Raw genomic sequence first — 27,224 nt, 5'->3', positions numbered from 1 at the left:
ATCAGAATATTGCCGTTTTATTGAAATGTAGAGGGAATGAATGAACTGATACCTGACATATCACTCTGAGCTCCCTGAAGTAAAAAGTATAGTTAATTAAGTATGGAATATACACAATCATGTTTTAAGGTACCTGTTTAACACAAATCAAGTAGAAATCAAATTATGCAGAACTTAAACTTATCTATAACCCAAGAATCCCAAGCCACCCCATTATGTACACAAATGAGTATGAGCAGCATTATCTTGTACGTTAAACAGGTAAAATTAGCTTTACTCTTCTTGAGTTGCCTTAATAACTAAGAGGCAGTAACTATGCGATAATAATCTCTCCCATAGAAGTGTGAACCTTTAGGTTTGGTATTATCTAAACATATGTAAATCTTTCAACCCTGAACATTCATTGTAAAGATTTATGCTTAAGTTGAAGCTCCGTTACTTCGGCAGCCTGATGCGAAGAGCTGACTCACTGGAAGAGACCCTGATGCTGGGAAAGACTGAAAGCAAAATGAGAAGGGGGCAGCAGAGGTTGAGATGGTCAGATAGCATCACTGACTCAGTGGACATCAATTTGAGCAAACTCGGGGAGACAGTGGAGAACAGAGGAACCTGGCATGCTGCAATCCATGGGGTATCAAAAAGTCGAACAACAAAACCTCTGTACTCTTTCTGTCAAAGTTAGTGGCAACCTAATGGCGCTGCTGTGGTTGTTAGAGACAACAGTACCACTAATGGTGTCTATAGCCTTTTGCACCGATTTTTAAGATTACAAGTATATTTTGAGCATGTTTCCAACTGATTTTATAGTAATATCTGTTAAAGATGATCATACATTTTGTTTGATCCAGGTTTCACAACAGAAGGCAAACACATGGTAGCTTAAATTTAGGTGGAAGTCAGCCAAAATTGGAAGATGAATTATTTGTCACCTGATGATCTGAATTTAGGAAATTTCCCAAGCTTAGAACTCCAGCTAAATTTAGCACCAAGTCATTCAGGATGTATCCCTTCATGCCTATAGTTTCTTTACACTATTACGATTCATAATATTTGCTATGCCCCTGAACTTAAAGCTGGGGATTCAAAAATGCCTAAGATACAGTCTTTGTCCTCACAGAGCCAAAGCCTAATAGAGAAGACCACCGTATAAATATGTGACTGTAGGGCACAGCAATATATCTAATTCAGTTGTGCACAATGTCTAAATGCATCCCAAGCTCCTTCATTGGATCATAGAGTACTATGGGATAGGCGCTAAGGTGAAATGTTGTATATTTTGCTATCTATGCTGCAAATTTAATTTGAGGCTTTAAGGTTGATGAGTTCACCTCAACTGCCCGTTGTTCTATTTCAACCTGGCCAGCCATCATATGGCCCTCTCTTATGATCTGGAAATTTATGATGCTCCAGTGAAGAGGCTGCCATCTTGAATTGGCCAAAATTCATGTCGGTTCTTAGAAGGGAAAAGTCTTATTTACATGACTTCTGGCCTTTGATCCATCAATCTACCAAAGCATTAAAATCCCAATGTTCCCTCCTGTTTTTCTTTTACATATTCACACTGGGCCAGAAAGTGTTAGTGAGAATTTAGAAGCACTAAAGTAAGTGGTAGCCATCTGGCCTGGCCAACTTCTGAAAAATAAAATTCCTGTAGAAGATAAGGCCTTCTTTGGATGACACCTGTGCCCCAGGGAAATTGGCATATTATTATGAGCAGGGGGAAAAGTCATCCTACCACATGGGAGTAATTGTTAGCAGGCAAGAGATCATGTAGTACACAGCAATTGTGGATTTTAAGAGCAAGATTCCAGACCATGATATAAGCCCAGTTGTCTGTCCAAGGTTAATGGGGTAATGTCCTCGCTTACTCTCACTTGGAGCTAAATTAACTTTGTAAACTCATATGTTCTGTCTTTTGTCTGTAGGAGTCAGGATTTAGTGTTCTGAAAGGGAACCAAAGGATTTAATGTTTAGCGGTGTGTTTGTACCTCTTTTCAGCAGACTACGAACACATCTCCTTTTCCAACACACCCCTCTGAAAGGAGACCCAGAGAGGTGAGTCTTTGATGACAGCCTTTTTTACTCTATTTAGAGAATCCTGTCAGGCATTGTGTTGTAAGAATACCTCGCCTGCTTGCAGCTGTGCTTCACCCAGGACGACTGCAGCATAAGGTTTAAATCATTGAGTTCATGAGGCTGGTGAGTGCTGCCCACTATTTTTCACTGAGGCTCCCTTCTGCGTGTGTGTGTGTGTGTGTATGTGTGTGTGTGTGTGTGTGTTAGTCGCTCATTCGTGTCTGACTCTTTGGGACCCCATGGACTGTAGCCCAGCAGGCTCCTCTCTCCATGGAGTTCATCAGATGAAAATACTGCAGTCGGTTACCATTCCCTTCTCTAAGGGGAGGCTCCCTCTACAAGTCACCAAAATGGCTGCCAATTTTGTAAGAAAAGTCATTCAGATGAGTTTGGCCTTGTGGACTGGGAGGGAGGGGGGACCCATCACGTATCAAAGCAGTGAACTGATGGACTGCATTTTTACTTTACAAGCAACTGTTTTGGCAGCCTGAAGGAGAGGGTCAGATGATCTGTCCCGTTGCATGCTGCGGTCATCACAGTGAAGGAGGCCAGCTTCAGCGACTGCAGTGAACTGGTCAACATCCGGTTGCTTGGGAGCAAACTGATCGTCGTCAGGGAGCAGCATTGTACAACTATGAGTTCTGTCCAATATTTACAAACTGTCCCTTGTTCCGTGAAGATACTGGCTGAGATGACAGCGGAAGCTCCGGGATAAGTCCTTGAGAGAAACAACTGCAGAGAAGCAGGTGTACTGACACATCACCCACTGCCCTGAAATGACCCGTGTCCACCTTCTCAGCTCAGTGCCACTTTTGCTTGCTGTAAAAACGTCTTTTTAACCACAGTTCAGGAATTCTAAGTCAGTATCCCAGAGTGGTGGGAAGGCTTTACCTACTTTACATTTACCAAGACCACTTCCAATACTGGGTGTAGTCACACTGAAGAAAGGTAACCAAAAGATAGAGAACCTGAGGGATCAGGAGAGCAAGTCTGGTGCTGGACCTTTGTGCCTCAAACACTGAGGCTGCCATTGGTCCTGGATCTACCATCTACAGAAAGAGATCCATCCCCAGAGTTTGGCATTTTAAGGAAATGTGTTAAAGTATTTCCTCATGCCATATCCTCACCTATGGAAAGTCCACAGGCCTGCATACAAATGATTTCATCACTGTGCAACTAAGGTTAGTAATACAACCCAAGAATGGTGAACTTGTACGTGGGCCCTTCCATTTGGGTTGTTCATCATTTACACTCTGTCTAAACAAACTAAAATTCAGGATCAACTGGTCAATCCATCTGAAAATGGAATGGTAGTGATGGTTATGCAAATCTATAATCCTACTTTTAAAATATTATTGTACATTTACAATGTGAGGATTTTATGGTATGTAAAATTGTCCCAGTAAGCATTAGTAATTATGTTTACAATAAACAATATTATTCAATAAACAATAAATAGCCAATCTGATATTTTCAGATATTTTACCAACTAGTTTGAATTAAACTTCATTCCTAGCCCAACTGGTCATGAAGAAATATACCATTAATATGGCCCCTAAATGCTCCAATTTGTCATAAGAAATTATTTGTCAAAATCTGAGCTGTAAAGTTATGACCAACCTAGATAGCATATTAAAAAGCAGAGACATTACATTGTCAACAAAGGTCCATCTAGTCAAGGATATGGTTTTTCCAGTGGTCATGTACGGATGTGAGAGTTGGACTGTGAAGAAAGCTGAGTGCCGAAAAATTGATGCTTTTGAACTATGGTGTTGGAGAAGACTCTTGAGAGTCCCTTGGACTGCAAGGAGATCCAACCAGTCCATCCTAAAGGAGATCAGTCCTGGGTGTCCATTGGAAGGACTGATGCTGAAGCTGAAACTCCAATACTTTGGCCACTTCATGCGAAGAATTGACTCATTGGAAAAGACCCTGATGCTGGGGGGGATTGGAGGCAGGAGGAGAAGGGGACGACAGAGGATGAGATGGCTGGATGGCATCACCGACTCGATGGACATGAGTTTGAGTAAACTCCGGAAGTTGGTGATGGACAGGGAGGCCTGGCGTGCTGTGATTCATAGGGTCGCAAAGAGCTGGACACGACTGAGTGAACTGAACTGAACTGAACTGAGCTAGTTTACATACAAATAACCATTTTAAAATCTAGATGAACATTTGTTTTCTAATATCTTCAACTAAATATAGAGTGTTTTAGATCTAGACAGTATAAATAAAAGTATTTCAGTCATTGAGAAAGAATGAAATTGAGATTAAATTTCACAAATGACTACAGAATGACCATTCCTTTAAGTATAATTATTCAAAATTCTGATAAAATTATATACAGAAATTTCTCTCATAGAAAGACAGTACTTAACTTTTTAAATTGAAATCTCTATAAGCTACATGGCCTCTTGCCCTAAGACGACATGCCTTATACACAAAGCGGGGAAAAGTATTCATCCATTTCAGCATAACTACTAAACTTCTTGATATAGAAAAATATCCTTCTTTCTTTAATGTAACTTCTGTTTTCACTGGTTTGAAATAATAACCATAAAATTTTAAACAGCAGGAAGCCTTACAAAAGCCAATTATCATTCATTCAAGCTCTATGATCCTTGCCAGTTTATCTAAAACTAGTTCAAACCCAAAAGTAACTTTTCATAGAAAACTGCTGCTTTTCTTGTGGTCTAGGAAATCAATCAACTCTTAAATACTGTTTAATCTGTAATGTAAGGAAACCTCAATATCTCTAGGGGATTCATGGGAAGCAAATGGTGAACACCTAGAACCCTCTATTTCATCTAATTACCCTTTATTATAATAAAAGCTTGAATGAAGTACTTTCAGATTTGAAATTAAAAAATCATTTATTTCTACTATTTGCTGTTGTTCACTCATAGAGGAATTGATTTTATGTTGAATGATCTCACAATTCTTCTAAGGGGTAGAGGGATAACTGCTAATTTCTTGTTATTGTTTGATCATCACAATAATCTTTTTAGCCAGGTAAGTTATTATAAATGTTCAATTACTGGAGAAACTGAGACTTAATAAAGCTAAATATCTTGGCCAAGTTTATTACACTAATAACGGACAGAGACACCCAGGACTGGGTTCTAGAGTCAGGGTTAACAATTCTCCAATAGAGTAAGAGAAACTGAAAACCAAGGAGTCTCGCGTGAGCTCCTGCCCCAGGGAAAGCCTTCCAAAGGACAAGATCAGACCAACATCGAGTTTGCATTGACTGAAGAACTGAGTTACTCTTAAACCTACAATGTAAATATTATGCTAGGAGAGAGTGGCTTTAAAAAATTTAAAAAAGGCTTTTGCCAAGGACTGGCTAGAAGGAGGATTCTCCAGGAACATGAGATGTACAGTTCGTGAACTTCAGCCCCAGATGAAGCAGTCTGTCCAGGACAGGACCTGGGTTAGGTTAATATTTTTGACCTGTCATTTACTATGGAAAATTCTAAATAGACCACAGGTTCCAGCTGCTTTGGATGGGCTATTTTAATAAGAACATTGCACTCACAGACTGTCAGTTTCCTGACTGATAAACCTAAATGCAAATAGTGTCTCATACTGTTTGGAAGAAGCCAAGACCAAGCTGAACAGTATGTTTTGGCTGGGAACTCCCTAAACATTTTCTAGGAGCTCTTTCTTCCTGCTGGCAGAAGAAAACAAATCTAGTTGGGTATTATAAGATATTTTTTTCCTCCTGTTTAGCCTCAAAGAAAAATACACTTTCCTGAGAAATCTGAAATTATAACATGCTCTTTTAGACATTGCCACATAATTTACACTTCTGGCAAAGATTCTCCCAGCAGCCACTTGGGATACATTTTCATTCAGCACATTGGCACTTTTATGTAATTTTGATAAAGGTCTCATTCACTGGGATAACTGTGGCAACTCACTGTCCTTTCATTGTCCTACCTGGACTATTTGTTGAATGGCTTGAATTACTGAGTGGCTGGATAACCTTGTTACCTGTGAAGCACATTAGTTGGAGGTGAGACATAGATGATAATATTTAAGGGCCCATTAAGATCTAGCAAGGCAGAAGCTGGGTCATTCTGCTTGCATTGGCCAGATTCTCCAAAGCTTTCTGTTTCTCCACGTTGATACTTGGCCAGTCTTGTCAGTCCAGTGACAATGGAGAAAAAAAGGAAAAAAAAAAAAAAAAGAAACGCTGTTAATAGGATTATACAATTTGGGGAATAGAATGTTGTTACAGATGATTGTTTTGAAAGCTGACTTCGTTTTAGTGAAAACAAGCTCAATCCATTACACCAGAGGCCGTTGTGCCAAACACAATCTTTTCTAGTTTGAAAGATGTGTTTGCTTTTTAATGTGGAAATTTCACAAGGTTACAAAGAGAAAAAAAAAAAAAAAAACTAAACTCCTTTCATGTAACAAAGTCACTTTGGGATGTAGCTTACAATGCCCTGACAGTGTCCAGATACCCTGACCACATCGCAAATCAGGAAGGTGGATCCGTTTGATTTACACCATTTCTCAATTGTGTTTCTCTTATGCCTCTGAAATGGCCTAAGAGTTTCTTTACCAAAATAAATATAAAGTAAAGATAATCTAAATACTGGAAGTTTGCAGGGTCAGGCAAGGATAAGCGAGATAGGGGAAACAAATACAGGTAAAGAAACGTAGTGTACAGATGTCTGTCTGTGTGTGTCTGAGAGAGAGATAGAGAATTCTCCTTTACCAAAGCAGTTTTATTTGCTCACTCCAGTTTGGCCAACCAAATCCTGTTATTTAAACCTGTTCTAATAATTTAATCTGGTGCTTTGCTGTCACCAGGTTCCACACCATCTTTTTTTCTCCCCTATACCTTTAGGGGATTTTTAAAAGAAATTAAAAACTCATCAAATCAACTTTTAATGTGCTCATACAAAATGGCTGAGATTAATGAAATGATGATGGCTAGGTTTTGACTCTGCCATCATTTATCAGACACTATAATTCTTTGTTACTATAAGGAGTGTGTCAAGGTTGTATATTGTCACCCTGATTATTTAACTTATATACAGAGTATATCATGTGAAATGCCAGGTTGGATGAAGCATAAGCTGGAATCAAGATGGCCAGGAGAAATATCAATAACCTCAGATATGCAGATGACACCACCCTTATGGCAGAAAGTGAAGAAGAACTAAAGAGTCTCTTGATGAAAGTCAAAGGGAGAGTGAAAAAGTTGGCTTAAAACTCAACATTCAGAAAACTAAGATCATGGCGTCTTGTCCCATAACTTCATGGCAAATAGGTGGGGAAACAATGGAAACAGTGACAGACTTTATTTTGTGGGGCTTGAAAATCACTACAGCTATGAAATTAAAAGACACTTGCTCCTTGGAAGAAAAGCTATGGTTTTTCCAGTAGTCATGTATGAATGTGAAAGTTGGATTATAAAGAAAGCTGAGTGCTGAAGAATTGATGCTTTTGAACTGTGGTGCTGGAGAAGACTCTTGAGACTCTCTTGGACTGCAAGGAGATCCAACCAGTCCATCCTAAAGGAAATCAGTCCTGAATGTTCATTGGAAGGACTGATGCTGAAGCTGAAACTCCAATACTTTGGCCACCTGAAGCAAAGAACTGACTCATTGGAAAAGACCCTGATGCTGGGAAAGATTGAAGGCGGGAGTAAAAGTGGACAACAAAGGATGATGGTTAGATGGCATCACTGACTCGATGGACATGAATTTGAGCAAGGTCTGGGAGTTGGTGATGGACAGGGAAGCCTGGCATGCTGCAGTCCATGGGGTCACAAAGAGTCAGACATGACTGAACAACTGAACTGAACTGATCTGAATACAAAATGAAATTCTCAGAATACAGTTGGTGGGACAAGGAAAAAGTGTTTCTACTGGTAAGAAAAAAAAAAAAAAAATATATATATATATATATATATATATCACTAAATTGAGAATGATCGAAGTTACGCTGTGTTGAAGAGAACTGAATGTCCATTGTGTGGAATACATCTCTCCATTCTTCAACTAGGCTTTCATCCCTAGCTGGGGAGGGTGGTGCCATAGTAGCAAATACAGCCATGACAATGTAGCAGCATTTTTCAGAACCTTGGATAGAAATGACATATACCCCATGAAATCTTTTTGTCCTAACAGTAATTGGTTGTTATTTTTTTGTCTGCGCATTCTGAATACATGTCATCCTGTTCTTTTGTGACTGGCAGGGGAAAAACAGGTGAAGAAGCCATATGATTGCAGTGCTCCTTGCAAAAGTTTGGCCGACAAAATTACTATAGCATCTTCAGGAGCCAGCATAAGAGAACACAAGTCTAAGCATTAAGGGAGCTGGGACACTGGAAGGGAAATGTGTTGGCCTTTTGTTGGAGTGAAATTCAGGGGAAATAAGTTGGGAGTCTGAAAAACAAAGCAAGGCTACAATGTCCAGTTTTATTTAAGCAAATGCTGGTTAGCGCCTGGTAGTTCCGCTTGGTGCACCATTCACGTAGTACTCAGACCAGCTCACTTTAGTTCACTGAAGGGCTACCATGTTCCACCTATTTCATGTGCTTCTTTAATCCTCCTGAAACCTTGAGATAGATATTCTTATCCCACTTTGCAGCAGGAGAAACTGAGATGCAGGGATTTAAGATACCCCAGATTCATCCACTCCAGAGCCCATATAATCCCACTACCTGTTGTTTATTCTACCACCAACTTCACTTCTGGCAAAAGGCTATTGATTCTTGGGACTGAGGACTAGACTTAGTCAATGATATGGAGTCTAGTTAAGTCTCCAGTTAGGACCCCAGAGTCCTTGGTTATGAGACTTTGAGGAAAGGGTTTGGAGATCTTCAGATGAAAGAAAAAAAGCATAACTTTCTTTAATCAAATATATATTCGATATGACAAAGTGTTGTCGGCTGTGTAGGTTTGTTCAGCAAATAAGCCTCTGAGACCTTCATCTCTAGGTTCTTGATACCTAGTATAAGGCCTGGCATATAGTGGTTACCCAATGAATATTGGTTGAAATTAACTGTGCAATTCATAGTTATGGAATAAATCAGGAAATTTAATAAATTATGCAGAAATGATATTTCATATTTATTTCTTTGCTTCTAAAGTTGTCCTGTCTGAGGTGATTCTAAAATATTTATCTATATTTTACTTTTTTATGGTATGATGACAAGGCTTTATAAAATGGCATATCTCATTATGTTCCTTTTTAAAAGGTGAACTAAACATGCCCCTACAACAATATTCCCATAATAAATGTCTTATGGAGTATTGATTAATGGCTTCTTTGGTTTGAAAAAAAAACAGGTTTCTTCTTGGATTTCAGTTGTTGCTTAGACTGCGTGGTCTATACAGGAAAAAAAAAAAAAAAAACCAGCATGAAATCAGACACCAAGCTCGGAGGGCACGCATGCATACTGTACCAGAAATCATGCTGTTCCAATCCAAATGTACTAAATCCTCCTGTAATGTGTGGTCAAGGAGTTAAGTTCTAAAGGAAATGCCTAACGTGGAAACCATATCTGTCTGTCTCCTTCAGCCTCTGAGCCTCTCTGCAGAGGAAGGTGTCTCAATGCTTCACCCAGGATTGATAGCCTTACCAAGTGCTTCGAAGGAGTCATACAGTAAGGGCCAAGTTTGGGTTTGGAAAAGAGAGGAAGCAAACTGACTCTGTGGTTTGTTATGAGATCCTAGGAGGAGCTTTGAGTGTTACAGAGTCTTTCCTCTTCCCACCCTTCCAACCTCCTCCTCACTCCCTTCTGGATTTCATTCTTTCTCACAGAAGCTTGGCAGTAGGCAGAGTGAGAAAGTCTAGCTGGGGAAAGGACCCTTCCGTTCAGGTCTCCTTTGCATGGCCTATGACTGCAGCCCCAACAGTCGATTGTGAAACTAGAAGCCCTCTGTCATTGAGTCTGTCTTACCAAAGGAAAAACTGCTTTGTGTGATGACTTTATGGCAAATGCTGGCAACAGCTTTGCCCTGCATACTGAAAGAGAGACATTTCTAACCGCAGCTCATGAACCACACATATTTACTCTGGCACATGCCCACTATTTGTTCATAGGCTCTCTGTCTCTACTAATGCGTTCCAATTTTGGAGGCTAAATCATTGCCAGTAGTTTCCAGGACATTCCGCTAGGCTAAGCAAAATTGCCCTAAGCGGTAGTCAGAAACCACTGGAGTAGTATTGTAAATACAGACTATTTGCAGAAAATGAAAGATAGCAAACATCTTATCGTTTTTGTGCTGCAGAATTCCATGGGTCATATCTTGCAGAGAGTCATGCAAGGCACTAACAAGAAACTAGAGCAAGGTACAAGGGCTTTCATCCTCACTAAAACTCAGAAATTGTGCCTGAAACCACTTGGAAAGTTGGTCACAGTCTAACAGAGCTTTAACACTTTAACACTTCTGAACACTATTCAAGAGTCATGCTAGAGATTAGATACAGCCTAAAACCTGTAGTAGCCTTTTGTCTGGTGTGGATTTTTAAATGAGCATAAGATCTGAAAACATTGGAGCAAGATATCTCTGCATTCAGTGATAGCCATCCCATCACCATGTGAGTCTTTCCCTTGGGCCAAATGATGACTGAACGGTTGATGTGGAACCAGGTTGATTCCAAGATCTGGGATAACTGGGGAATTCTGCATTTGTAATAAAACCTCCCAGCACTGTTGAGCTGCCTTTTACCTTATCTCACCTCTGGTAGGGACTGAGGAAAGGCTACATTACATGATATTGCTTCTCAGTCCATATCTCTTTTGTCTGTTTTCTATTGGATTTGTTTCTAACCAAAGCAGAGTTTTTGTTTATCCAAGAATTTTAATAATAAATAAGAGTGTTTGTTATACATTCAACAACTCTGATATCGATGCATCAGTATGACCGTGTCTGTGTTTGAAAAGAGGAAGGAAGCTCACTCCAAAAGCAAGTGCTCAGTATCCACTAGTATTCTTTTGAGGTGGCTAAGCAGATTCTTGAAGTGCTTACACATTTTACAATACCTCTTGAGGGCTCTTGGAACAAGTCTGTTTCATCCTAAGGGTGAAGCAAAATTAAGTTGAAATAAGCCACAATTAAAACTCCATGTGTTGGGTTACGAGACAGAGGAAGGATATCCATATCGCTATCCATGTGTATTCTGTTAACATTTCAGGCATTTTAACTTTGGGGAGTGGATGGCATGAGGGGGACTAGGTAGGAACAAGGCCACCACATCAAACTGATAGTGGGGTAGAAGGAACATTTGACACCTCCCGCCTTTTCTGCCCCCTGTCTGTTTTTAATTTTGCTAAATCATTCCCGTCTGGAGATTGTATATTTTAAGTTGCCTCTCCAAGCAACACAGAGGTATAGTGTCAGAGAGCCTGATCTCAAAGCCAGGCAAAGTGATGTGAAAGCTGTAAAGGCCCCAAGCCACAAGAAAGACAGAAAAGGAATGGGGTGGGGTCCTGGCTGAAATGACATTAGCCTTCAGGGTGTATACAGTAACCAGGAAGATGGCACTGGGAGACACAACCTTTCTCTCATGATGAGTGTAAGACTTTTTGTATGTTTGTGTTTTAAAAAGTTAATATCCCTTTGAAAGTTCTAAAGGTGACTTTCTGGCAAATGTGAACTACCATGAAGTTATACTGGAAAGAGATTCCAAGGCAAGAGACTTCAAAGTGAAATTTGTCCATTATAAATATGAAGGTAATAGAAAAGGGAGAAAAGTGGTGACGGAACCTAAAATGTGTTTTACACATGTGCACATGCATAGAAACATCAAGAAGTGGATAGACCCCATCAATAGTAACTTTAAGGGAAAAAATATCACGCTGAATCCTAAAACCACTCCCGAGTCATGTAGATCTGGGGTGACTTCAAATTCACACGATCTAAGTGTTGGTATTTACATGTACATTTCTAAGACATATCTATAAGATGGGAATGATAATAGTTTCACCTATAGCAAAATTATGGGCTTCCCTGGTAGTTCAGCTGGTAAAGAATCCACCTGCAATGCAGGAGATGCTGGTTCGATTCCTGGGTCGGGAAGATCCCCTGGAGAACTCATTCCAGTATTCTTGGGCTTCCCTGGCGGCTCAGACAGTCAGTCTGCCCGCAGTGCCGGAAACCTGGGTTCCGTCCCTCGGTTGGGAAGGCCCCCTGGAGGAGGCCATGGCAAGCCACTCCAGTATTCTTGCCTCGAGAATCCCCATGGACAGAGGAGCCTGGGGGGCTACAGTCCATGGGGTAGCAAAGAGTCAGACACGACTAAGCGACTAAGCATAGCACAGCACAGAAAACTTCTAAGTCTCAAACGAGAAAGCAAGTGAAGTGCAGGCAGTACTCAAAAATCATCTTCCATTATTATTTAACGACTTACATGATATGGGAATTTTTTTTTAATGTGGTGCAATCCCGATAACTAATAGCTTCCTCCCTACAGGGAATAGCCTTGAACCTAATCTACAATTCTTTCAATTTTTTGTTTTCTTCTCATATATACTTTCCCCTGCCCAGGTTTATTGAAGACTCTGTGAGTGCAGCATCACTGCAGGTTTATGCACCACTGTAGTCATCACTTGACATTGTTAATATTGTGGTTTTAATGAAAGGAATGCTGTAGGCTTACACATACAGATATGTATTGCATTTGGAAAAAAAAAACAAAACATTTTGAATAGCATTTCTTCATGTTTTATCACCATTTAGAGGAATAATAAAACTGCCTGTTTACTCTTTTGCTGATGAAGCAGATGCTGTTTACTGTAGTTCTGTAATGTATTTACCTCATCTGTTTCCCTGTTTAGTTGTGTGTGTCTAGTTAATGCCATTCTTTCCTAAAAGTGATAAATTATGACTGTAGGTTGTTTTCCCTAAGCTTTTCTTTTTTTATAGTTGTTATTATTCAATAGCCATAGAAGCAGTGGGGAAGTTACCTCAAATGAGAGAAAATTAGTAAGTGAAGACTAGAGATTCACGGTGTATGTGTGTGTGCATGCTCATGTGAGCCAGTGCTGGAAATCCTCTGCCCTATGTGCATTTATGCATGTGAAAGACATGTGTTTACAGACAGAAACCATGTAATTATTAGCAACCAACAATGGTGCTCTTGATTCTCACTGAAAATTACTCTAAGTCACATGGGAAATTTTCATAAGTGCTTAAATCCGAGCCCTGCCCAGTCAATAACTCAGCGAATGTGTCCCGGCTAAGCTACAAAGATATTGAGAAAATCTTGGATTAGGAGAGCCAAAATGTAACATAAATAGTGTCAAATCAAAACTGCTGTGGGCATTTTTTAAAGTTATTTGGCTTAAGTCCTCATGTAATCAGAAGTAAAGCATTGCTGCTGCTTTCAAAGGGACAGAGAGCAGAGGAAAGATTTGATCAGAGGCACATAAGCACTTAAAAGAAAACAGGCGCAATCGTGAGAGTACATATTGAGTAGGAATCAGCTGCAGGCATTTCTGAATCATTTGTCTTTCTGATCTTTTAGGAATCAGCCTGTAGGTACCACAAGGGTGAGGCCTGGAGTGCCCGGGGAAAGGTGCATGTGCATGTGGGAGGGGTACCGAGCACTTTCCCCCAGTGCCACCCCCACCCCCAGGAGAAAGGGATCTACAGTCCTTGGTCTACCTGCTGACAGGGCAGTTGGGCCCGTTCTGCTCTGTTGCTGCCTGCCAGCACCTCCTCCTCCAGCAGTGATGAGACCTGGCTATGCACAACAGGTACTCTGGACTCTCCCAGGCTTGAGGACGGGGCCTTGCTTACTCAGACTATGTACTTTGTGTGTGATTTTAAGGGTGCTAAAAAAATGTGTCTAAGTCCCTAAAATATTACTCCCATCAATCTGCAACATAGCTTCTGAAATGTCACCACTAAAAGTCACCATTTTCAAGTTGATGTAATCATCCATAGTAAGAGGAGTGATGTGTTAACTGCTTTTACCCTTTCTACTGTCATTCTAATTGGATTACCAGATAATGTCCCACCCTTTTGAAAGCAGAAATAAACATGCAATGTGATGGGGCACAATGCGGGCAGAATCTGATAGAAAATTTGGTTAACATGAGAAATGGAAAAGGTCCAGGCCATATCAGTTCCAGTGAGGGCCACAGTGAGGGGACCTTGGGTAACCAGATTACAAAATTATACCTCTAGGCAGGGGAAGCAGACAAGAGGAAGGGCCATTCCAAAATCAGTAAATGTTGTCCAAGAACCACTTACCAGCATTTCCTAAGGCTGGTTCTTCTGCTGGAGTGCAGATCTTCCAGCGAAATATATTGTGAAAAAATGTCACCCCTCTACCGTAAACAAACACCCCACCCCCACTCTGCCCCTCTGCCCCAGTTTCTCATTTGCAAACCTTAGAGTTATTACAGCAGCCTCCAAGGTTTTTTGGAGGAACAAGATATTCAAGGAACCTAGAGCTGTTCAACCAAATGATTTTATCTCAGATTTCTCAGTTTTGACACCCAACCTTTCACATTGGAAAATCAATATATCTTTGTCATACGGTTGGCTAAAACACAGCAAGTAAATCCCTTAAGAACTGTAGAGATATGAACAGGCTACTCAGCATGACCTTGTCAAAAGAAGATACAGTACTTTCTGGGTAGTTCCTGTCCCATAGTCCAGAATAGGTCATTGTTTCTAATCAGAAAAAAAAAAAAAAAATATATATATATATATATATGTATGTATATGTATATACACAAACACGTGTCTGTGTTGGTGGGGGGTGGTGCTTCCCAGTTAGCTCAGAAGCCTGGACTATCATCAGACCTCCAAACATTTGATGCCACTACTTCCAAATCACAAAACTTCCCTATCCATTCAGGACTGTGGGACTCGGAAATTGCCCAGGCCATGTTTCATAAACAGGCCCTGGAACTCCTGGGAAAGGAGCTATCTTGACCCATAAGAAAGGGGGCGCTCCAGGTTTTATTATGTGTTTTCTAGAGGTACAGATGAAGTAGAGTGAAGGAGGTAGAGTTCATGCCCGAAATGGGAAAAGAGATAATTATCAGGAAACTATTTCTTTAGCTATTCAACACAGCCCCTTGGGTTAAGAAAAAATTTAGGAGCCTGATTTTCCTGATACCTTCTGGGTTTAGAACAACAACGGGAGAGTGTCATTGACCTTTCAGGGTCCACTAGTATCTTCCAATAAATCTATGTCAGTAATAATATTTTTTAAAGATGTACTTTCATTATTAGTAGAGAAGAAAAAAAAAAGTGAAAAACACACTTTAGCCACTTCATCTTATTCAATTATTCAGGCAAACTACAAATAAGAATGATAAATTCATCCAGCCTCTGTTTTTCCAAATGTTCCTAATGTTTTACTAAATATGTAATTTACTCTCATAGAAATTGTATCAGGAAGACAAAAGCCAACAAAATTATCCATAATTTACAGATGGGTTAAGAAACAAGCAAAAATGAGGTAAAAACAATTTAGCCCCTCACTAGTTGTTTTATCTTCATGATCCCATGTTTCTAAACATGATCCCATGTTTCTTAAAAAAAACAAACAAATGTTGAATTGATTGAGTACTTTGGTGCTAGGAGGACACAACCTCAAATGAAAACAAAGTGATCAATTTTCCAAAACTAAACAATGAATCAGTGGTGGTGCTGCTACTAGAATCAGCCAAGAAAATAGTTATAAAGATATTTAATCTCAGAAATGTCCTTCCATTCATTAACTCAAGGATATGTTTCCTTTCGAACCACAAAGATTAAATAGTTTTAACAGAGATTATATCTAAGGAGGCCACCCAAATTTACCTTTCCATTTCTCTTTCCCTGGTCATACTCTAGAGACATTAAATATCTTGGTCCAGAAATGTATATGTTCCACTGAAATTAAGTATGTTGGGTTTTCCGTTCTTTGGGCAAACATTAGTGGTCAGTCACAGACTCTTTCAACCAGATAATGTTACTCAGAAAAAAAATTCTTTAAGATTCCTGTGGATTAGATAGTCAGACAAAATTTTCCCTGTACAAGGCTGTGCCTCTGAACAATCATGATGCTGACCCAGCAAAAGCAATGTCTTTATTTCATCTTTGGAATCTGAGGAGGAAAACTAAAACAAGTGGTCATTACTGAAGGGGGTTTCGATAACTGCTTTAATGGGACAGAGTGATTTTATGTGAAGGTCTTTGTGACAACTCAGGAAGAAACAATCAAAAGGAAAACTGTTTTTACAGCTTGTGACAAGGTAGTGCCAATAAATAGGAATGACGCCTTGATCGTTTATCCCAGAGACCCCAATGCTTAGTTTGACTGTATAATTTATCATCCAAGCTAAGATATTTTTAGAGAGTGAAAGGAGCTACAATTAGCAATTATGCTGGAACAACAGGTGTAAATTAAAATATTTCAGGCAAACAGGGCAAATGATCACCCTACTAATACTGGAAAAGAGATTGATTATAGCATAACACTGACATGGAGCAGGTTTCTCATTAGTATTTAATATGAAGACAGCTTTTTTAAGGTGTTTAATACATGCTCATTTTAACAATACAGGGTGGTGATATCCCAGTACATATCCTCTTTGTACTAATCATTAAATCAGTGAATCTTATCTTGTCAAATGGTAGGTTAGTTTACATATTTCAGACATATTGAAAGGGACATCAATTTTTTTTAACCCTGAAAACCAATTATTAGAACATAATAATGTGCTTGTCTCCTGAATATGAATGCCCATTCCATGGGGTGTAACCCACTTACCTGGAAAATAGGAGTTTTCAGTTTATCCTTTTGGATTTGTAGTGTCTTAAAGGTAATGTTTATTCCAGATCATCTTGGGGGATAAAAACCATTGTAGCATGGAGTCTTGGCACATATTAGGTACACAGTAAATATTTGTTGAATAAATGAAAGACATGTACTCAGCAGAATAATTAATTTTTAAAGAAATTTGAATATGTAGAAAATCATATATTTGTTTTTATTCAACTCTTTCTAAGTAGTTACATAAAAGAAATAAAAGTACACACTGGAGTCAACAATTATTTTGCAAGCTCTTGGAAATAACAGCAAACACTTTGGATGCTATTCAGAACTTACAGAAGAGACAGTATCTCTCTATAGATCCTGCAAGCTTAAGAGATGAAACAGTTTGTTTTGGTATGAAAAATAAAATAAAACCTATTTTTTTCCCACTTAATTAGAAGTATTCTATCCCTCCCATGATTAGGACAGTTATCCTGGAGAACAGATTTGATGGTGTTGAAGAAAGTTCGTCAATGACTTGGCAAGAAGAAAGAGATGAAGAGTTCTGGAAGCCTGTGTGGAAATGCTCATAGAAGAAAACAGGTAAAACTTGAGGAAAAGACATGAAGGAACTAATCATAATTTTTTTTAAATGATAGTTATATCTGATGTAACTTCAGGGGGAAGCTGAGCAAAGGATACATGACACTTCCCTGTACTATGTTTGCACAGTTTGTGTCTATAATTATTTCAAAATAAAAGTTTAAACAAATTCTTAAAAAAGAAAACAAAATGAGGAAGTTGAGATGGAGAAGTAAATTGTCTTAAGACAAATTTCATGTAATTTGAATATGCTAAAGGAAACTATAGTGACTCTTTCAACATTCTTTATTCAACATTCAAGAAATATTTTTTGAGTACTTTTCTCTATAATAATCACTTTTCTTCATGTTGAGGATACTGTGGTGAACAAAATAAAGCTGCTGTTCTCGAGGAGCTTACATTCCAGGGCATATATCTGGGGTCAGGAAGATCCCCTAGAGAAGAAAACGGCAACCCACTCCAGTTTTCTTGCCTGGAGAATCGCATGGACAGAGGAGCCTGGAAGGCTACAGTCCATGGAGTTAAAAGGAGTTAGACAGGGCTGAGCAACTGAGCATGAGTCAAACAGATACGTAGTGCTTCAGATTATGGTAACTGCTCAGGAAAAAAAATAAAGGAGTAAAGAGGCACAGTGAGATAGGCAAGTACTGTTTTATAAGGGTTGAAGGAAGGCACTCTGATAAGGTGACTTTTGTGCAGAACAAAAGGAGGGAACTGAGCCATGTGGATATCTGAGAAAAGAGCTTTGCAGACAGATGCTACAGCACCTGCAAATGTCCTGAGATGGGAGCATTCCCAGCATGTTCAAAAAGCAGCAAGGAGGTCAATATGGCCTGAGAACAAGGAAGAGGGTGATAGAGGATGAGTTCAGGGACATAGATAGGGTGAACTCAGAAAGCATTATAGGCTTTGAAGACAAGGAGTCTGTAGCTTAGGGCCAGGTTGGGGTTTGGACATAAAACTTGAAAGACATTAGCATGGAAATGATATTCAAAGTCAAGAGGCTAGATGAGATCACCAAGAGAAGAGTTTAAATGGAGAAGGCAGGTTGACACAAGAACTGAGCCTTGAGCAGTACTGATACTTCAAGATGAAGAGAATAAAGAAGAAATGAAGAAGCAGCAGATTGTGAGATAGAAGGAAATCCAAGAAAGGTGTCCAGAAGGCCAAGAGAAAAAAGTGTTTCAAAAAGGAAAAAGTGACCAACTGTAACCAGTTAGTTGAGAGTTAGAGAAAATGAGTATTAAAAATTGACCATTAGATTTGGGAAGTAAATGTTGTGACATTTACTGGATAATTGAGGGAGAATGTTAAGGCTGAAGCCTGAGAGGAGCGGTTTTAAGAATGACTGGGTGAAAACAAATATACTGACCAAAGCAATCTATAGATTCAATGCAATCCCTATCAAGCTACCAATAGTATTTTTTCACAGAACTAGAACAAATAATTTCACAATTTGTATGGAAACACAAAAAACCTCGAATAGCCAAAACAATCTTGAGAAAGAAAAATGGAACTGGAGGAATCAACCTGCCTGACTTCAGACTATACTACAAAGCTACAGTCATCAAGACAGTATGGTACTGGCACAAAGAAAGAAATACAGATCAGTGGAACAAAATAGAAAGCCCAGAGATAAATCCATGCACCTATGGACACCTTATCTTTGACAGAGGAGGCAAAAATATACAATGGAGAAAAGACAATCTCTTTAACAAGTGTGCTGGGAAAACTGGTCAACCACTTGTAAATGAATAAAACTAGAACACTTTCTAACACCATGCACAAAAACAAACTCAAATGGATTAAAGATCTAACTGTAAGACCAGAAACTATGAAAACTCCTAGAGGAAAACATAGGCAGAACACCCTCTGACATAAATCACAGGAAGATCCTCTATGACCCACCTCCCAGAGTAGGAAATAAAAGCAAAAATAAACAAATGGGACCTAATTAAACTTAAAAGCTTTTGCACAACAAAGGAAACTATAAGCAAGGTGAAAAGACAGCCTTCAGAATGGGAGAAAATAATAGCAAATGAAGCAACTGACAAAGAATTAATCTAAAAAATATACAAGCAGCTCATGTAGCTCAGTACCAGAAAAATCAATGACCCAATCAAAAAATGGGCCAAAGAACTAAACAGACATTTCTCCAAAGAAGATATGTATTTGGCTAACAAACACATGAAAAGATGCTCAACATCACTCATTATCAGAGAAATGCAAATCAAAACCACAGTGAGGTACCATCTCACGCCAGTCAGAATGGCTGCTATCAAAAAGTATACAAACAATAAATGCTAGAGAGGGTGTGGGGAAAAGGGAACCCTCTTACACTGCTGGTGGGAATGCAAACTAGTACAGCCACTATGGAGAACAGTGTGGAAATTCCTTAAAAAACTGGAAATAGAACTGCCATATGACCCAGCAATCCCACTGCTGGGCATACACACCGAGGAAACCAGAATAGAAAGAAACACGTGCACCCCAATGTTCATCACCGCACTGTTCACAACAGCTAGGGCATGGAAGCAACCTAGATGCCCATCAGCAGACAAATGGATAAGAAAGCTGTGGTACATATACACAATGGAATACTACTCAGCCATTTAAAAGAACATATGTGAGTCAGTTCTATTGAGGTGGATGAAACTGGAGCCTATTATAGAGTGATGTAAGAAAGAAAAACACCAGTACAGTATATTAACGTATATATGTGGAATTTAGAAAGATGGTAACAACAACCCTATATGTGAGACAGCAAAAGAGACACAGAGGTAAAGAACAGACTTTTGGACTCTGTGGGAGAAGGCGAGGGTGGGATGATTTGAGAGAATAGCATTGAAACATGAATATTATCATATGTGAAATAGATGACCAGTCCAAGTTTGATGCATGAAACAAGGCACTCAAAGCCCGTGCTCTGGGACAACCCAGAGGGATGGGGTGGGGAGGGAGGTGGGAGGGGCTTTTGGGACGCAGGGAAACAGCATGGACACCCGTGGCTGATGCATGTCAACATGTGGCATAAACCACCACAATATTGTAAAGTGATTAGCCTCCAATTAAAATAAATAATTTTTTTTCAAAAAAGGATGACTTGGGGTGGGGGGAATGCAAGTGAGGAGAGGAAGTATCTTTACAAAAGGAAAGGCAAATTTTTCAAGGAAAATTCATGTAAAGGAGTATAGCGAAATGGGGACAGTATTTGGAGAAGATGTGGAGTTTAGAGGTTGAATGGAGCTTTAACCACTAAAACCAAGCAAACAAAACAAAACAAATATTTGTTTGAGACTAGAGCTATAGCATATCTGTAGGCTGATAGGGCTGACCTAGAAAGCATAGAAATTTTCTTGAAATAGGTGGTTAGATTTAACCCAAGTGTGAAGTCTCTAAAGTAGGGATGAGGGGGATTTTAGCTGCATCATTCTGGATTGATTTAAAGGGCAAATTGAGTAACTACCACTAGTATTACTATCATTTCTTGGTCATAATCTTAGCTGGGCCCTGCTCAAAAGGGGGAATGTAGGAGAGCAAAGAGAAAGGAACAGAAAGTTCAGTAAACTTCAGAAAAGAGGTCAAGGAAGAGATCTGAAGTCAATCTATGGGATATAAAAAACAAAAAATGGTTGACTGGAAGGGCTGCTCTGGGGAGTTTTGATTGTAGGTGTGTAGAAGTCAAGTGCAATCCTTTGGTTGGGTTTATAAGCTTATATATTATTGTGAATTAGTATGTGCTCTGTGTAAAAATAAAATCAGACAATATTGAAATACATAGGACAGAAAAAATGAAAGCATACACACACACACTCTTCTCATATTCTACTCTTTTGGGGGAACCACTGTTAACAATTTTGTGCATATCCTTAGAGCTGTGTATGGGTGTAGTTATACACATACATGTATGTATGTATAATTAATTTACAAAAGTAGAACCATATACTCTCCATGCTATTCTGCAACTTGCTTTTTACACCTAACAATTTGTCTTTTGTGTTTTTCCATCTCAATAAAAAGGCTTCTACCTCTGTCTTTATAAAACAAATACAAACTTGTAATACAGGAACATGATACATTATATAAAAAGGACGACAGGGTATATATAGAATCTCCCTCCAATCTCCCAGCAATCAGTTTCTCCCAGAGGCAACCACTATTACTAGATCTTTCAATTTTCTTCCACAGCTGGGTATTGTATATAAACATATGTTTATATGTTGTATTTATATAAATGGTAAATCACCATATATCTCATTGTATATCTTGCCATTTAAATTTTAACTATATGTCTTGGAGATCATTCCACTTACAGCTGCCTCATTCTCCTAAATGGCAACATTGTATTCTATCCTTACTTAATCAAATCTTATAACTGATATTTCTACCTTTTTGCAATGGAGTGAAATCAACCATAATGAGTAAAATTTAGAATTTATTCATCAAAAGAAAAGAGAAAAACCAAAATATAGAAAGACCAAAAGAAGGCATTTTACACTATAAAGAACTGTAGATTAAAACTAAGTCTGGGGCCTTGTCTATGTGGCATTAAAATAAATTCTGGAAAAGCAATTTGAAATTCTAGGTGCTAATATTTTTATTTTCAAAAAGGAATTAATCTTTTTAGTATGTTCAAAGATATGAAAATGAAGAGCATCTATTTGTTTTGGATTCCTAAATCCTCTTAACAACCCTGATGAAGCATTTTTCTGAGACGAGTAAGTGAAGTTCTAGAAAGTCATCTTTGTTCATAAAAATGCCTGGTTAAGAAATCATTTTCCTCCATTTGATATTTGTCAATGGCTATTACAGAGAGGCTGGCTTTACAGATATTCTGAATAAATTAATGTCACTGAAATGACACATCTACTAGGAAACTGCAGGGGAGGAAAGTGGCATTTTTCCTGTATATACAATACACTATTAATTGAATTGTCTAGAAAGACAATGTTCTGTGGTGGCGGGAGTCTCAAAGTAGGAGTCCTCACACTGTTCTGTGACCAATAGGTCTGTGAAGTTCAATTCTCTTTGCTTCAGTTTCCCATCTGGAAGACAAGAGAAATAACTGTGTCTGGTGCCTCTGCCTACCCACAAGCCGTGCTGAGAGAAGCGGAAATGAGAGCAGGCACAGGGCGGGAAGTTTCCCAGTAAGGTACTGTTTCTGTCATCACGTTACTGTGATTCTGACCCGGTGATGTTTCAGAGTGGGGTTAGAGGCAGAGAAATGTGTGTGCCGGAATCGACTGGGGAGATTTTTCAAGTCACTCCCTGCACTGCTCCTTCCTTCTGTCACCAGTTAAGAACCTCTGTAACTGAAGAAAACGTCAGTGGCTGGTTCCAGCAGGTATGGGACGTAAGTATTAGACACACACACGGTCATTAAGGTCAAGGACTTCTGTTTCAGGAAGAGTTAAGTTGAATGTTGACCCCACCCTTTCACTAACTATAGGATTTTGAACAGTCTGTTCCACCTTTTGAAGCCTTTACATCCTCACCTGTAAAGCACCTGCCTTTAAAGTTTGGTATGTGCCTGCCAGGTAGCTAGTTACTGCTCAGTAAATAGTTCTGCCATTGGTTCATTGGTAACTCCAAACTTCATTGTCCACTCTGAACCATGGATTTAAGGTTTTATTTGTCCTTCTCTCATAAAGGTTTAATAGAGGTAAGATCCTTATACATATATACACTTAAATGTAGAATTTTAAGGCTGGAAATAACTTTAAAAGCTATAAAGGTGACCCTCACCAAACTCTCAACTTGTGGATGGGGAAACTGGAGGATCAAAAAGGCAAGTGATTTATCCAAGATCACAGAGATGCTGAAAGACAGGGAAGCCTGGCAGGCTACCGTCCATGGAGTCGCAGAGTTGGACACAACTTAGCCACTGAACAACAGAGATACGTAATAGCAGAGTCAGAAGTAGAGTGACATCTTCTGACTTCCCATCCAGTACTCCTCGCTTCCTGCCTCTCGAATCACACATTTAATAAATATAAAAAATACTTGCTTTAAAAAGTTAATGATGAGAATGCTCTTTCCTTTCAATGGCAGGGTCAGTGACATCATCACATAGAACAAGTAAAATCCTGTGAGATGGCCCTCATCCCGGCAATAAAGTTAATAGCAGAAGAAGGTGTGGAAACTACATCTTATTATTGCAGAGGTGGCATCCAAGACTGAGAGAGGGGTGAATGACACCTGAACTCTAGGGGCCAGACAGAGACCTGCTCTGTGAGGGGAGAGACTGTGAATGAGGAGGCGAGTTTCCAGTGTTCCCTAAGGCCCGGAATCTGCTCCCCCAGACCGGTCCTCAACTTCAAGTTTCTATGTCTCCCTTGAGGACTCAAAAAATTTCCAAAATCTTCATGTTTTTCTCTCGTGGCTGCTTCTTCCTAACATCCTCGACTCCTGCTCTTTGACTAATACAGACAGCAGTGCATCTGCAAACACACACGGATACAATTTCCCTGCCCTGAGTGAACCACACCCACTGGGAGTTCAGAAAGCCGAGCAGGGCCAGTGACTAACACCAAGAAACCTTACATTCGAGTCAGCAGATGAAGGCAACAGATCAAGTCTGTGCCTCTAAAGACAGGCCTGAAGGACCTTCCGGGCGCCCTCAACAGGCCAGGGCACCAACGCAGGCTGAAGAGCTGCGCTGCGAGTCTGACTCCCCAGGACCGAGGGGAGGGGAGGGGAAGGTCCCAGAACTGGAAGCACACCCAGTCCAGTTTTGGACACCTGCCCGTCTGCCCACGAATGACCACTGTGGAATCTCAGGCAAGCGGGCAGCCCCCAGAACTCCGCCTGAAGCCTCTGCCTCTGAGCACGGCCCGGCCCTGCAGCCGCAGCAGTCTCCGTTCCAGCTCTGGTCCCCATCAGGAAGGCATCTGTTACCTCCCGCCCGGCCGCCCATTCTGTGGTCGCCAGTGCAACCCAACGGCCATAAATCTCAGCCTCGGCTACATGTTGCCCTACTTCTGACTCTTAACTGCCTGCAGCTCGCCCTTTGAGAAAACAGCCTTACCCCCGAGTGCTCTCCGCTAAATGAGTGCCACCTTCCTCCACATCATCATTATAATTAATAAGCAACAATATCATCCCTGGTGGTTATGTTCTTATTAGGTGTTAACTGGCCTTCGCATCATTATCTCATTAGGCCTTTCCACCTAAATTGCTTTATCAGCTTCCCTCCGAAGGGGGTCTGGTACTGTCTGGCTGAAAGGAACCCACTGCACACACGTGAACAAGCGGAACGATAATCACAGGCATTTAAACCTAATCCAGATATTAATCTTCTTGAAAAATTAATGCTATTTCTACTACTGGGAATACTTTACATTGCTCTAAACCCTCTCATCCAATGTGTTTCAAGCAATATCCAGAAGCTTTTTAACTTAATCTCACTTCACGAGGAAAAAAAATGTTGCAGAAGAATATATTCTAAAATACTTAAAACAGTTAACACCTCTCCCCCCCCAGCCCCGCCCTGCCATCATGGCCCACATTTCTGTTTGAATAAATTCTCTCCAGTTTTTTTTTTCATTAAGAGGCTGAATTTCAAAATTTTATATAAAAGACTGTGAATAGCTTGGCTCGCCGAGTCTCCACTGCAGTTGTTCTAGATGCAATCTTTTCTTTCCTTTAATAGCACTCATTTTGTAATTCAGCATTTTGTAAAAGGTAGATGAAGACAATTCTACTCATAGACGAATGGAGAACCCAAACTAATACATTTCTCTAGAAATGCGTTCTTTCCTGAGGACTAATGACACGTCCTGCTTCCTCTATTGTCCGCATGGTTTCACATTAATCCTGAACTCTTTTCTTCTTTTCCTCCTTTATTTCTAGGTTAGGCATTTTCTCCAAAGGTTGGGGTTCATGCCCGCCCTTTCCAGCTATTAATCACGTTTTGCTTCCATCCCAACTACCTCCTCTCTTCTTTGCCTTCCTGTGTCCCTTAATCTTCTCCTGTGTAATTCATCATTCATCCTCACTTTCCATAGTAATTTCCTATTTTTAAATGTCTTATTATCTCATATTCCTCATTACCTACTTATCCTTCAAACCCTATGGTTCATTTAACTTTCTCACAGTTTGTGTAGTTATTTGGTTTGCAGCATTCATTTCCATCCCTTCTTACTCACCCATCCATGAGTCATTTCTTTCCCCTCTCCTTCCTGCATTCCAAGTCCCAAGCTCTTTTTTTCTAATGGTGTGGATCATGATTTGAAATGGTGGCAATGAATCTTAATGTCCCCAGACTCTCTTTCTATTTATTAATTTTTAATATCAAATTAGTCCATGGGGGAAATCTAGGTTTATAATTCTCAAGACTTCCCATGGAGTCAAATTCACTAAGTCCCTTTCTTTTTTTTTTCTTGATTAGGGCTAATACAAATCTCAAATAAAATATTGCACAGTTAGTTGGTATTTATCTGAGATGTGCTGATCATTCTTTTCCCCTTTGCAAGTGAAACCCAGTATCGTGGCCCAAACACCCACTAATGTCTTTTGCATCTATGTCATATAAAACTTTCCTCTTAGAGATTGAAAGTAAACCCCTTAATTCAAATCCTGCTGTCATCAAACTGTCTGTTAATGCCCAGCCTCTCCTCCAAGAAAAACATGATTTTATTTTTTAAACTTTCTGTTTGCATTTTGCTTTGTTTTCGAAACTTCACAGGCTTCAGAACCGCCTTCCCTTTCTTCCTCCTGAAATCTCAGGATAATTAATTTCAGCAAACGTTGGAGACATTCGTTCTTCCCTTTATTTTCTCTACTTTAGGATCCTTCCTCACCTCGTCCTTTTCCAACAGATACCTTCCTATTGCAAGTGTATGACAAGGACCGGTTCCTGTCTTTGCACAGTCCCCCCTTTATGTTCTTCCTCACTTCTCATCTATTGCTGTGTTTTACTCCATGCGTACACCCTGTTCCCATCCATGAGCACAGTCAACGGTTTGAGCTGCTGCTAAAGTTCTCCCAGCCTGTCTCCCTGGTCAGAGAGCTGCTCTCTTGTTCCCACTGCTACTGCTACTGCGAAGTCACTTCAGTCATGTCCGACTCTGTGCGACCCCATCCCTGGGATTCTCCAGGCAAGAACACTGGAGTGGGCTGCCATTTCCTTCTCCAGTGCATAAAAGTGAAAAGTGAAAGTGAAGTCGCTCAGTCATGTCTGACTCTTCGCAACCCCATGGACTGCAGCCCACCAGGCTCCTCCGTCCATGGGATTTTCCAGGCAAGAGTACTGGAGTGGGGTGCCATTGCCTTCTCCGCACAGTGCCCCTCAAATGCCAGCAAGAGAAAGGCACTGGGATCGTCAACTTTATTAAGGAGAACACCAAGGCAATGCGAGTAAAAATACTGACTGAGGGACAGTGCGTTACACCATGATTAAAGAAAAAATTGGGCCAATTTCTTAAATCCTAACTACCTCTATATTGTACTTCTCTGGATATCTGTGTTCATTTTTCAGTGGATGTTTATTGGATTTTCAATTCCATCACAGGTATATGATGGAATAAGGTTGTAACCACTGAAAACTAGCATGCATTTCCATATAATTATGACTTTCATTCTAAGCTAGCCTGGGAAGTCCCTGGAGGTCCAGTGGTTAGGACTCTGCTCTTTCACTGCCGAGGGCCCAGGTTCAGTCCTTGACTGGGGAACTAAGATCCCACAAGCTCTACTGCACAGTCAAAAAAACAAAAACAAAACATTCTAAGCTAGCCAGAGGTATAGATCACTTGTGCATGGGAAATCCTGCTCATTGAATTACTGTATTTCTTTGAAAAGAATTCATTTTCTATGAG

At 39.9% G+C, this 27,224-nt stretch overlaps 2 long non-coding RNA genes across 4 annotated transcripts in view; one reads left to right on the top strand and one right to left on the bottom strand.

Annotated features, from left to right (window-relative positions):
- LOC110122361 (uncharacterized) overlaps window positions 1-22,638 on the top strand; it is a 255,283-nt gene extending 232,645 nt beyond the window's left edge. For all 3 annotated transcript variants that reach the window (XR_011488990.1, XR_011488992.1, XR_011488991.1), the window contains 3 exons: window positions 2,002-2,055; window positions 17,291-17,409; window positions 22,447-22,638. This is a non-coding gene — a long non-coding RNA (uncharacterized lncRNA). The remainder of the gene's footprint in view (window positions 1-2,001; window positions 2,056-17,290; window positions 17,410-22,446) is intronic.
- Window positions 1-27,224, bottom strand: part of LOC139036283 (uncharacterized) — a 286,771-nt gene that overhangs the window by 222,193 nt on the left and 37,354 nt on the right. The window lies entirely within an intron of this gene.

Source organism: Odocoileus virginianus, chromosome 1, assembly GCF_023699985.2.
Source record: "Odocoileus virginianus isolate 20LAN1187 ecotype Illinois chromosome 1, Ovbor_1.2, whole genome shotgun sequence".
In the NCBI taxonomy this organism is placed as follows: domain Eukaryota; kingdom Metazoa; phylum Chordata; class Mammalia; order Artiodactyla; family Cervidae; genus Odocoileus; species Odocoileus virginianus.
The sequence above is the reverse complement of the archived record's forward strand: the minus strand, read 5'-3'. Positions and strand labels throughout refer to the sequence as shown.